This window comes from Dipodomys ordii, unplaced genomic scaffold (assembly GCF_000151885.1).
Source record: "Dipodomys ordii isolate 6190 unplaced genomic scaffold, Dord_2.0 Scaffold89, whole genome shotgun sequence".
Taxonomy (NCBI): domain Eukaryota; kingdom Metazoa; phylum Chordata; class Mammalia; order Rodentia; family Heteromyidae; genus Dipodomys; species Dipodomys ordii.
Genome location: NW_012267305.1, coordinates 1,126,453 through 1,140,773, shown reverse-complemented (window position 1 = coordinate 1,140,773; position 14,321 = coordinate 1,126,453).

Genomic DNA, 14,321 nt, shown 5'->3' with positions numbered 1-14,321 from the left:
GTAACTGAAACAGTGGATGAAAACAAGGAGTGACAGAGATTGTCAGAGGAGATTAAAAAATAAGAACAAGATTCAACAATATGCTTTCTACCAAGAGACTCTCTAGATTAAAAACAAGTACCAGGGCTGGGAAGGTGGCTCAGTGGTAGAGCCCTTGCCTTGCATGCATGAGGCTCTGGGTTCGATTCCTCAGCACCACATAAGCAAAAAGAAAAAAAGCCACAAGTGGCACTGTGGCTCAAGTGGTAGACAGCTAGCCTTGAGCTAAAGAGCTGAGGGACAGTGCCCAGGCCCAGAGTTCAGGCCCCACGACCAGACCCAAAAAAAGAAAAACAAAAACAAGTAGCATACTAACTGTATTAATTCATTCAAAAAAAACTATCAGGGATAATGAGGACATTACATAAGCAGATGGAATAAATTCTTTACGATTATATAATTCCTAAAGTCTACGTCCCATACAATACAGTGTCAAAATCCGTAAACCCAAAGGGATAGAATTGCAAATCTAAACAGCTGGAGACTCATGTCCCTGTCTTTCCAACGGAGAGATCCAGAGAATGGAAAATGAATAGGGATATGGTTGAACAGTGCTATGGAATGCTTCATTCAATATAGGCAGAATATATGTCTTTCAGAAGCTCATGAGATATTCACTAGGCAAGACAGTACTGTGGGTAAGAATATATAGTATATTGTACAAAATTAAGGAAGGGAGAGGTTGGGTTGGGAGGGAAGGGAGAGAATGATGACCGTAGTGAAATTAAAATGCAATCAGTTAACACAAAGATTGTTTGACAACATTAAAATAATTAGAAATTAATCAATCCTTAATAATTTACAGCAAAAAGTTTAAAGAGAAGTTTTAAAACATGTTGAACTAAATGAAAATGTAAATACAACACAATAGTACTTAGGAGGACATCTGTTGCATTGAACTTGTATATAAGGAAAGGAGCTAAAATACATAATCTCAATTTCCATGTTAGGAAGCTGGAGAAAACCTAGAATAGGTTGAAAAAAAAAGAATAGCAGCAGAAATCAATAATAGTGAAAAAAGAGGCAATTCAATGAAAAGAAGCATTATAGTTGATAGTATTTTTGAGACATACAGACATTGGACTAATTGAGACAGCCTTTAAATATCTTCAAAAGGCTCTGAGAAAGTGGCCTACAGAGCTAAAGCAAAATATAACAATCAGGTCTTACCAAAGTGAGAATATCAATGAACAGAAATTCATAAAAAGAAAATGTTAGAGGGTGAACAATATGGAGAGCCTGTGCATCTGTGAATGAACATAATAAAATAAAAATCATGGAAAGCTGCTAAATAAGAGTGGATAGGAAGATGGAGAAAGTGAGAGTAAGTGATGGAGTTAATCTGATTAAAATACTGTCTATGCAAGTGTGAAATATCACAGTGAAACCCCTTTGAATGATTAGCATGCACTAAAAAAAAAGACATGATTATAAAACAATATCTGTCAGGGATGTAGCTACTAGAGGCAGGAAGAGGGCAGATGGAGAAGGTAAGAGAGGGTGAATGGCGCTAAAAGATTTTATGTCCATGTGTGAAACTGGAGCAATGAAGCTTGATGAGATTGGGTTTTGGAGGGAAGATGAAGGACAGTGATGGAAGGGTATACTATCTACATATATGGACATGCAAGATGCAACTCCCTTGTACAATTAACGAATGCTAATAAAGATGTGGGAAGATCAGCAAGCTTGAAATCAGAGCAATTGAAATTATCCAGTCTGAGGAACAGAGAAAGAACTGAAAAATTTAACAAGCCCTTAGAGACCCATGGCTCATGATCAAGACGGTTACAGAAAGAGAGAGGGAAGGGAGGGAGAGAAAGAGAATCTGTTTACACTGCTGTAATTCATACTGTGATAATAGACTGCCACTAATTTGGTAATATATAATGGATAGAAATGAACTCCCAACAATTCTGGAGGCTGCAAAGTTTAAGACTATATTGCTGGCAGGTTTATTTGTCAGGTGAGGGCTGCTGTATACTTCCAACATGATGAACTTACTATAGGATCCTTCAGAGGGACATTCTGTCTTCAGATAGTAAAAGGTGGAAGGGAAGGGTAAATGTATCAAATGCTGGGATCACCCTTTTATTATAGGGGTTTTCATTCCATTCACAAGGAAGAAGCCCTCATAGCCTCTAAAGTCCTCCATTTCTTAGTACTATCACACTAATATCACCTGAACCTTGGAAGGGATGTAGCCCAACGATAGTAGAACACTTAGAATATTTGAAGAAATAATGTGGGGGGGGGCGGGGGGAAGGAACCAAAATCCTCCCAAATAAGATTGAGAGCACTGGTGTGTATATCCAATGAACTCAATGACCTCCAAGGCTGGAGAAACTCAAAGAGATCCATACCTAGACATAACAGAGGCAAACTGTAGAACTGCAGTGTCTAGGAGAGAACTTAAAAGTAGCAAAAGAGAAACAACTTGTCACATCCAAGTGATTCTGAAGTGTCTAGACCCAGAAGGCTCATATATTGAAATCTCTGTCACCAGCAGCTGGTGAAGTTAGTTCAAATCCCAATATTGTCACTAAATAAATAAATAAATAAATAATAAATAAATGTTGAATTCCTAATAGAATCCAAAAGGGAGAAGCTTCCCCTATTATTAGTATATGCTAATTTGCATATTGGGCTTTTATTATGACATTTCAATACAAGCATGTAATGTATCATATTCTCATCAATAACTTCTTTTTATTAGCATGTATAAACACATACACATATACATACTATATATATATATGTATATATATATATATACATACATACATACACATTTTTTTCATCAATCATGGGGCTTCAATTCAGGGCCTGGGTGCTGTCCCTGAATATTTTCAATCAAGGCCATCATTCTACCAATTTGGGCCACAGAGCCACTTCCAGTTTTCTGGTGGCTAATTAGACATGAGTCTCATGGAATTTTATTGTCAGGGCTGACTTTAAACTTCGATCCTCAGATCTCAGCCTCTTGAGTAACTAGGATTTACAGGCCTGAGCCACTGGTGCCCAGCTTTATAAGCATATATTAATTACATAAGGGGGAATTTCATTGAGACATTTCCACACACATATACAATGTACTCCCCCACACACACTATCATTCTCTTTTTCTATCTTCTCTTAATCTTTCTTCTTCCCCTCCCTTTTGCCCTCCTTTTTTTTCTCTGAATTCTGCATATGGGATAAACATGTCTTTTTTAGTCTGGATGACTTCACTTAACATGATGATCTCCAGTTCCATCTATTTTCTTGCAAATTAAATAATTTCATTCTTCTTTATGTCTGAGTAACATTTTTATATGCTGATTGACCATCTGTACATCTTTGGGGTGACATCTGTTTAAACCAATTGCTTGTTTTGAATTGGCTTGTAATTGTTGAATTTTAAGACTTCTTTGTATATTTTGGGTGTCAATCCTTTGTAAAGTACATGTTTGCAAATATGTTCTCCCAGCCTGTCATTTTTCTTTTCACTCTCTTAACAGAGTAGAAGATTTGAATTATAATGATGTCTGATTTCATATCTCATAGGTTGATATTTTGTTGTATCTAAAAGGTGACTATCACTTCCAAAGTCACCTGGCTTCTGTCCTACGGTATCTTCTAGGAGTTTTGTCTTTTATGTTTTACATTTAACACTATAATCTTTAAAAATTTATCTATGTATTTTGGGAAAGTTGTGAGTCTATTATCTATAGTATTTTGAGGTTCATCACAGTAGAACTTGTGTATATTGATCTACAACTATTTCTCCTGGAATAACACTTACTTATTTGTTAAATATAAATTGACCATGTACATATGAAGTAATTTCTGGCCTCTGTTTTTTCCTCTACTATGTATTGTCTGTTGTCTCATCAATGCCACCCTATATAGCTTTGTAGAATATCTAGAAGTGAGGTAATACCAGTCTTCTGTTTATCTCAAATTTTCTCTGAATGTCTACACTGATACAGCCAAGCACCCAGCCTTATGCATGTGTGTGGTCTCCTAGATTTCCAGGAATATTTGGAAACTTTTTTAATGTCCTCTATGGTTCTGTCATTTTCCAGTTTTAGTTTTCAAATTGTTTAATCAGCTTCTTGTTAATATCAAGTGGCAAAGTAGCCTCAGGCAGTCCCAATGTGAAACAATTGCCAGTGGCTGTTTTTGACAGATGCCCTGGGGGATAACCCTATTACCAGAAAGCAAGCTCTGTGTCAGCTCAAATAAAGACAATCCCTGCCACTGGAACATTTCAGCAAGTTGCCAGACTAATCAAATACCCCCTATTTCTCTGGGGGTGGGGGTCTGGGGGTTTGAGAAGCTCCAAACCTATTTTGAAATCTCCAGCAGTTTCTAAGTCCCTGATATTCACAAGTACTGCTGCTGAACTTTTTCTTTTTTAAAAAATATGTTTTAATATTGTGAGAATACTGTACAGAGGCATTACAATTATATGAGCAAGGTATGCTGTTGAACTTTTCCAAACCTTAGGTTACTTTCAGGATTTATGAAAAATATGATTTTTCTGCCTTTTGTTTACTGTCATGGGCTTTCCTTTACAATCTCTCTGCCATTCTTTTAATGTCCCATGCAGCATTGCGAATTTGATACTTGCATGATGTATTATGGAAACCACTCCTCATCAGCCACAGAGCTTCCGTAGTCTTGAAAGCCGAATGGGACTACACTGGGCCAGTGCTGCAGAATCCATATATTCCCTCTCTGCATGAGTATTAAGTTGCTCTCATTCTCTTGTGGTTGCAATTTGTTTTAACTACAGTGCAAAGTCTCCTTGTGCCTATGCATTTCTGATGGCTGCAAGCCCATCTTCAAGGACAGGTATTTTAGAATTCTGATGTCTGGGCTGAAAGGTTGTGTTAGTCACTGTGAAATTGTCTTTGGAAGGATTGGACTGGTACAGTAGCAAGAATACCCATTCCACAAGAAGGCATCTGGTTTTGTTGTTGTACTTTAAGTTTTGCCTATTTAGTGTATCCAAAGGAGTATAAGTCAAGTCATCATAGAATCACACACCCACATTTATTCCATTACTATCCAGAGTAGCCTATCTATGTAGACAGGTCCTAACAGTTGTTATGAAAATATTTATGAGCAGATTAAATGCCTATTTATTTATTTATTGTCTGTTGTGGGGCATGAACTCAGCCTGGGCGCTGTCCCTCAGCTCTTCACCTCAAGGCTCAAGTGCTCTACCACTTGAGCCACAGTGCCACTTTCGGTTTTCTAGTGGTTTATTGGAGATAAGAGTCTCATGGACTTTCTTGACTGGGCTGGCTTTGAACCATGATCCTCAGATCTCAACCTACTAAGTAGCTAGGATTACAGGTGTAAGCCACCGGCACCCTGCCAAAATGACTTTTTAATAGCTATGGTTTACTTGGATTAAATTCAAACTGATTGTTAGTTTACTGTTCATAATTCTACTGGACATTTTCAATAACAGTAATAATTCAAGAGAAGATTCAGCACCCCGAATAATTTTTGTTCCCACAAGTTAGACAGGGACTGAGATTCAGTGGTTGAATGAAACTCCTCTGTGGAGTTGGGAGTAGAGTTGGGGAAGTTATCAACAAGTTTTTTTTTGAGTGGGGGGCGGTCGTGGGGCCTGAACTCTGGGCCTGGGCGCTGTCCCTCAGCTCTTCAGCTCAAAGCTAGCACTCAACCACTTGAGCCACAGTGCCACTTCTGGCTTTTTTTTCTGCTTATGTGGTGCTAGGAAGCGAACCCAGGGCTTCAAACATGCAAGGCAAGCGCTCTACCACTGAGCCACCTTCCCAGCCCTCAGCAAGTTTTATAACAAGGTAAGAATCTGGAGCATAGCTTGGCATTTGCTTTCAAGTTTGAGAAAGACAAACAGCTAAAAAATATTAACCAATGAGGAGGGCTCTAAGGTAGAAAAAAGAGAAAAGTCAAGTGAAAAACCAAGTATCATAGCTTTGGCATATATTTATTGTGTATTTATTGGGTATAGGGCTCTATTGTAAGTCTATAAAACCATTGTAACAGGCATCTCAAATCCTCACAGAAATGTTGTCACTTGTATTATTTGAAGTTTATATACAGACAAAAGTGGAAAGTTATGCAAAGAGAGCCCAGATACTATGTGTGAGTTGGACTCCACAGCATAGTCTTTTTGTGGTGTGGGGAGCTTTTCAGGAACCCTTTAACAAGTAGTAAGCCCATGGACATGTTATGATGGGATGTTTTTCTCTTTAAGAAAACCATGTGGTTTCAGAAGTGGATTTTAAATAAAGTTTAGCTGATGTTTCCAACATCACAGTTCCTTCTTTCATCACTGTGCTCAGCTTCTTAGTGACATTGCCTCTTGTTCATATGTGTTGCAGTTGAAGGAAAACTAAAACTTGATCAGATCAACCTCCCTATCACTTTCTTTTCTTCTCCCTTCCAAAACTAACTTTCAGAAGTGTCATTGTTCCATTTACATACACGTAGAATGCATTTTGAACATGTTCATATCCTATTAATGCCAAGGTCTAGAATCACCCCAGATGGTCTTCAATGGATGACTAGGTCAAGAAAATGTGATATATATATATATATATATATATATATATATGCACACGTAATAGAATTTTACTTATCCATAAAAAAGAATAATAATTTACTATTGGTAAAAATTGGAAAGACTTAGAAAAAATTACGCTGAGTGAAGTAAGTCAAGTCCTGAGAGACAAAGGTTGCCTGTTTTTCCTCATATGTGGAAGGGAGAATTAACACATAACCTAAGAAGTAAATAAAATAGATGATGTGCAATTGTATACAAGTGTATTACTGAAATATGGGAGATTGAAGGGAAACTCAAATAGTGTAATTCTTTAAAAAGGCAAAGTCAAAGTTCAACAAAATGAACACCAGGTCTGGGCACCAGTGGCTTATGCCTGTCATCCTAGCTACTCAGAGGAGGCTGAGGTCTGAGGATCTTGTTTCAAAGCCAGTCCAGGCAGAAAAGACCCTGAGACTCTTATCTCCAATAAGCCACCAGAAAACTGGAAGTGGCACTGTGGCTCAAGTAGTAGAGAGCTCATCTTGAGCTGAAGAGCTGAGGGACAGCGCCCAGGCCCAGAGTTCAAGCCCTACAACCCCCCCCCCAACCAGGAAATGGATACTTGAAAAAGGTGGGGCTGGGGCCATAGGGAGAAGGGTATCCAAAACAAAAGAGAAGTGGGGAGACTGCAGGTTTCAGTGCATATCCTACAAAATTAAGGAAAGTGAGGAAAAGAGTGTGTAGGGGAAGGATGGGTGAGAAGGTTGAAAGGGGTGACACTGATCAACATGCATTGTATTGATAAAGTGCTTTCTTAAATTGCAATTCCTTTGTACAGCTACTTAAAGATAATTGTTTAAATATAAGAACAATTTTTTACTTTTCCAGTTAAAACCATTATCCACTGTCATGTTCTGATTGATTTGATCCGTATGCCTTGGTATATAGCTCTGTGGTAAGGAGCATAGTTACTAAGTTTAAAATATCCAAGCTACTGTTATAAGTGGACAATCAGATTCCAGGGGCTACCAGGTATCCTCTATAAGGAACAATCACAATGGATTAGAGGGGGAAGGGCTAACAGAACAATAGCCAACCCTGCTGTATGATCTCTACACCCATAACAGAGTTATTCTATCAGTTTATATGCATCATCACATGAATCTCAGCTGGAATTAAAGTGACACTACTGTCCACCTGGTTGCCTATGTTAAAATCCTGGTTTTGTCCACACTCCCACTTCACCCACTGTTGTGTGCTTAAGAAATCCACAAAAGGAGGGGAGGGGAAAAACAAATCGTTTAACTAGGGATACAGGTGGACCCATTGCAACAATGAGATGTACAAGACGTTATGTCGAAAAACAAACTTTACAACTTTGGCTGGGTTGGGGGGGTTGGGAAGGGGAAACAAAGGAGGAGGAAACAATGAGTGATAAGAATGTACTCATTACTTTGCCCACGTAATTGTAACCTCTCTGTATGGCATTTTCACAATAAAAAAGGAAAAAGAGATCCACAAAATGCTGTGCCTTCAATAACGTTTTACTTTAGCTCGACTTCCTCTTCATAGTCAGCTACAGAGCCAAACACTATTATGTTTCAGATGGATGATTTCAAGAGCTTATGAACCTCTCTCGCTGCCTTTCAAATCCACCTTCCCTAAGCAGGCAGAGAGTGCTTTGTAAATTGTGATGTAAACACACCTTTCTTCAATCTTCCTCTTAAGCTGAGGAAACACACGGAGTCTCAAGCCGCCAAGTCCCTGCCTGTGCCCACTCTGTATGGTGGCTGTGCTCAGCTGCCCAGCCTTGTTGCTCCCTGTCTCAGCAGCTCTCCATTTTCAAAAGTTCTTAATCCATCACATAAACAACTTCTTTGCGTTATTTGCTGGAGACATTTTCTATCATGCCGTCTTTGGGTTTTGTGATGGCGTATCTTCCACACACAATTTTGAGGATAGTCGATTTTGTTGGGGTTTCCTTTTTCTTTTGGAATTAGAGTCACCAAGTCTAAGATGGGGCATATTTTTCTGGCTCACCATCGCTCATTAATGCCATCGTGGGGAATCCAAGAGAGCTGTGGCCAGGAAGGTTGCACTTAGGGAGTTCTGGGGCAAGGTAGGGCGCAGGGGTGGGGGTGGGGGACTGGGGTTGTGCGAGGAATCCCTGCTTTGCAGCAGAGGCTTCTTCTGACAGCTCACAGCACTCAGCATTGTGGTTCTGCTAAAATACCACAGGTGATGGAAAATTCGGAATATCTAGTGATTTGAATCAGCTGCCAACTCATTCCACATAGTTCTTTAGGATCAGTGTCCTTTCTATGCAGGAGTTTTAGGTAGAATTGACTTTTCATAGCTTTCCCCTGTCTAAGTCCTTGTCGACATAGGATCAACTCCACCTTCAGGCATATCTACCCTGCTGCCCCAGGCCACTGCAGAGTAGAGGAAGACAGATAGAGGTGGAGGTAATATCAAAGTTGCCCAAAAGCTAAGCAGGGTGGAGCACATCTGTCATCTCAGTACTTGGGGGATGGAGATAGGAGGATTAAAGTTCTAGGCTATCCTGGGATATGTAATGAGATTGTGTCTCAAAAAAACCAAGCAAGCAGAAAACAAGCAAAAACTCTCCAAAGAGAAAATTTGCTTTCCTCTAAGCCTTGGGTCCCCACATGGATTTGTTCATTCTGTCTTTTTTTTTTTTTTGCTTCATCTCATAGAGGCAAACTCTGCTTTTCTTGATAGCACTTTATAAATCAAAAGTGGAGTTGCCAGGTGCTGGTGGCTCATGCTTGTAATCTTAGCAACTCAGGAGGCTGAGATTTGAGGATTGCAGTTTGAAGCCAATCTGGGAAGGAAAGTCTGTGATACTCTTATCTCCAATTAACCACCAGAAAACCAAAAGTAATGCTGTGACTCAAGTGGTAGAGTGCTTGCCTTGAGCTGAAGAGCTGAGGGACAGCGTCCAGGCCCAGAGTTCAAGCCCCATGACTGACAAAAAAAAGTGGAATCTAAGAAGGTTTTCAACAGCATGGATGAGGAGAGAGAATGGCCAGCTACAGTTACTATTTGCTCATCTTGCACATATTCACGGGGGACCTGCTAGCCAATGACAAACTGGAACTCAGAGTATCCAAGATTTGCTGACTGGACAATTGGCTCCCTGGAATAGGGCTCCTTAACCTTAGGACCAGGTACTTTTGTAGTGTAGGGCTGCCCATTGACCTGTAACATATTCAGCAGTAACTTTGATCTGTACCCATTGAGATGCTAGTAGCACATTTCCTAAGCTGTAACAAGTAAAGTTGGCATTAGATTGCCAGGTGTACCCTTGGGGACAAAATTGGCCTTCACCTCTACTTGTGAAGCTTTGCTCTTTGTGAAACCTCACATGGAATCCATACTGGCTTCTATACTTTGATTGATGCCTTTGGAAGAAAAAGATATTTTTTTTTCTTGTTCTAGGAAGTACTGTCAGGGATGTGTCAACCTCATGTGTGACTTTGAATTTCCTAGCTCATAATTGAGTTTTCTAGCTTTGTTTTATGAAACCTGTCACTCTCAGTAGTCATGGAATTACAGGGGATGTCAAAATATTTTAAATGTACCTTTATCTTGTACAGGTATGGGGTGGGCATCTGTTGAGATAAATTAAAAGAAGTCTAATTAGTTATCAAAGCAGATGCAAATTAAACAAAAAGGAGTGAGAAATTGAAGATATGATTATAGATACTTTAAACTTGACTTCTATTTCTGTTTGTTCTTGATCCAAACCTAAGGTGGGAATGTTATTTGAATTTGTTCAGATTCTGCTCCCTGTGGGCATCTGACATGTCAAGTCTTAAATTAGAGAAAATGAATATCTGAAGATGTCTTGGAACAGGGTTGGTAGAGAGAGCCATTTGAAATCTTTAGCATCCTACCAGTCAGATCAGGACTCAAATCTTTCCTCCCATGAGCTCTCTCTTCCCCCAAGGGGAACAAGAGCAAGGGTAGAGGGGAGTTCTATAGGGAAGACATAGGCATGCGTAGCCTCAAGGCCATGGGAAAGGCTTGTCACTCTCAGAGCCTGATTTTCCTCCTGGGAAATATGAGAAGTAAGCAATTTAGAACTGACTGAAGGAACCAAGTCTCCTTGGCTAATAATTTTAGCCATTGTTAGTGTCTCATATTAGTCACTTGTATTTGTAAAGTACTTCAGAGACAGAAGAGAAGTAGAGGACCTTTTTTCATATGTAATCTTCAAAATTAGACTGTGGTTGAAAATTGTTGGCAACATACCCACATAAACTACATTATACTTTCCTTCAAATTGGGGAAATAATCATGGTTTTCAGTATTTCCCAAGGCCTTGAGAGATACATTTAGGCAGATTGCAATGAAACATGGGGAGGCATTTGAGAGCAATGGAAATGCTTACATAACTAGTGTCAGTGATTATACGAATGTGCATTTTTGAAAAGTATCATCAAACTGTATATTTAAAAAGGGGCAGTGTTCAATGATGCTGGTGGCATACTTGTATAGTGGTAGCTACTTAGTAGAGTGAGATCTGAGGATAATGGCTCAAAGCCAGTCCAGACAGAGAAATCCGACAAACTCTTACCTGCAATTAAAATCTGGAAGTGGAACTGGGGCTCAAGTGGTAAAACATCCCCTACACTTTGTGCTATCATCATATGCTTTAGGTTTTTGTCTTCTAAACCAAACTTGACATCATTGTTATTTGACTATTTATGTATGTATTTAATATTTTTGTGTGGGTCTTGGGGTTTGAAATCAGGGCCTGAGTGCTGTGCTGTGCCTGAGCATTTTTTATTCAAGGCTACTAACCTACCCCTTGAGCCACAGCTCCACTTCTGCTTTTCTGCTGGTTACTTGGACATAAGAGTCTCATGGACTTTCCTGCCCTGGCTGGCTTTGAACCACAATTCTCAGATCTCAGACTCTGAGTAGCTAGGATTACAACTAAGTATCAGAGCTTGGCTGCTATTAGACTTTAAATAATCATTTTACATTTTTGGTGGTACTGGGGTTTGAAATTAGACTCTCATGCTTTCTTAGATTGCTAGGATGGCTGGTACTTTACCATTTGACCCACTCCTCCATAGAGTCTCTTGAGCTTTTCCACTCAGGCTGTCCTCAAACTTGATCCTTCCACTCAGCCTCCAGATTAGCTTGGAAGACAGGTGTGAACCACAGGCACCAGCAACCATTAACTCTTTATAACAAGTTTACTGAAGTGTAACTTATGGACAATAAACTGCAGGCAATCAAATTGCACTAATCCAAGGAGTTGATTTTGATGGCATAATTGGATTTTCATCCCTTACTTTGAAGAAATGTTCTTGTCAATTTGCTGATCATGTACATGTTCATCCTCTGATGATTGAAAAGAAAAATGTGGTGCATATACACAAGGGAGTATTATGCCAGCATAATGAAGAATGAAATTATGTTATTTACTGGAAAATGTATGGATCTGGAGATCGTCATGTTAACTGCAATAAGCCAGAGTGAGACAGACAAATATCACGTTTTCTGTGACATGCAAAATATACACCTAAAAACAAAAAAGCAAAGAATGACAGGGGCACAGGAACCAGTGGGATGGTGGGAGAAATGGGTGAAAGGAGTAAATAGAATCCAAGTTCTTCATAAACAAGAATGCAATTAGAATAATAAAACCTGTTTAAATGGTTATCAAATGAAGAGGGGAAAATGACAATGTACTAGAGGGGGCAAATTTGATCAAAGTACATTATGTGCATGTATGGAAATATCACAATGAAATTCCTTTGTGCAGTTAATAAGCAATAATAAGAAAGAAAAAGAAATGTTCATAATGGAAAATAACCAGCTTCCAAGAGAAAAAAAGATCATGTAGGCAGTGAACAATGTGTACACAGGAGCTTGCAAACAATATGTTTACAAGGAGTTCCAGACCTGGCTGGGGAGACAGACATGTCTGCCATTTTCTAGTGTCCTGCAGAAACAGCACATGCTGGGAGGCCCATCAAGGCTGTGAGTCACAATAGCAAACATTGCACTTGCCATACAGGTGGACGCTTTTCAGCTGGGCAGTGAAGAATTGGCAAGGGAATTCGCCTTGCTCTAAGAAGCAGTCTTTAACGATAGAAGGACACTTCCTAAAGCATACCCCACAAAGGATAACTTAGACATAAAGGACAGATGAGGTGTAGGGAGTGTTAGTAACTTGTACCAGGCTATAGTTGACATGGTAGACAGCAGCACAAAATCGTGAGTGTGACTGACATAGCTGTAGCCTGTGGCCTATCTAACTATAGGCAGAGCTCTGCTGTCTAGGGAGAGGGAGGGGCAAATCTTGGCCTGCTCTACCGGTCAGGACAGTTCTCAGGTATTGTGTCCAAATCTGGCCCTCCTGTTGTTAGGGACAAACTTCAACAAGTATAGCAAGTACTAGCACTGGTAGCCTAGTAGGTAGTACTGAAGTATAGCGGCAGAACTTGCTAAAGTATCTAGAATTTGGCTCCGTGAGTTCAGGAAGCCTTTCAACTCCCAGTCTAGGAGTTTAGGACCACTCATGATTGTGTGTGTCTTATCAAGTTACTCCTTCACTTCCCGGTGTTTTGAGCAGGATTGTAGCATGCTAGTGACTCCTTAAATTATTTTTTTAGTCAACTTGAATCTTTGCTCGGCAGTGGGATCATTTGAAAATGGAAAGCTCATTATATTGACGCTTAACTTGACAACAGACTTATTAGCCATTTTTCAACCCCTGTAACAAAAATGCTTTGTTAAATGATACAATATTTATGTGAAATAGTACTAACCTTTGGGAAAGCATTAAACATTCCTCACGAATAATTGCTACTAAATGAGCTAGTGTGTACTTGGTAGGGAATGGGAGCATTTGTGGGGTTGCTCTCCCAGTATTCCCAGCCTTTTCAGAAAGCTGGGGCTCACTGGAGGTGAGGGAATAAAGGACCAGGGAACACTTGGATTCCTCCAATTGCTCTTTGCATTGTGCCTGGTGAACAAGGCTGACTTCATTCCACAGCTGGATTGATATGCAAATTTCCTCCGACTAATTGGCTTCCCCAGCTGTCTCCAGAGGGCGGATGTATTCTTTCTGAAGTGCTGTCTAGGGCAGCATTGAGAACATTAGAACTACTTAATTGAATATCAATGAATCTTTATAAACTAATAATGATGGGGGGCCTGGGAAGCGTGATATAGGGCTGGTCTATTGAGAAGAGGATAGCCATGATTTGAATTTGTGGGAAGTAAAATTTTCTCTGGGTTTTACAAAACCCCGTTTAGGCTTCTTTGATCTGAAGTCCTTGAAACCTTACTGGGTGCTTCTTGAAAGTGTCATGTGGGGACTGCAGGACAGGGGCAAGTGTGTGAGTCCATGTTCCAGGATTACAGCCCCTCCCCCTTTTGTTAACGTAGTAAAACTGATTCTTGCTCAAGCAAGAAGTCACCAGTCCTTTCCACCAGTCAACCTCAGAGCCAGGGCAGTGCCAGCTCACTGACTACACTTGGCAGGGGGAGTCAACTCTTCCATCCTGTCTGCTCTATTCTGCCTTTTGGAAGTGGGTGAAGGCAGCTCTGTGCTTTGAAGTTGCATCAGGAACTTTATGAAGTCAAACTCAACAAAACGACTGAAGCATAGAAGAATAAATAGTAAACACAACTTTGGGCAGTTCAAAGAAACTAGGTTGATATTGCTAGATCATGGGACTGACTGACTGTGCAGCTGTTGTCTGAGTGT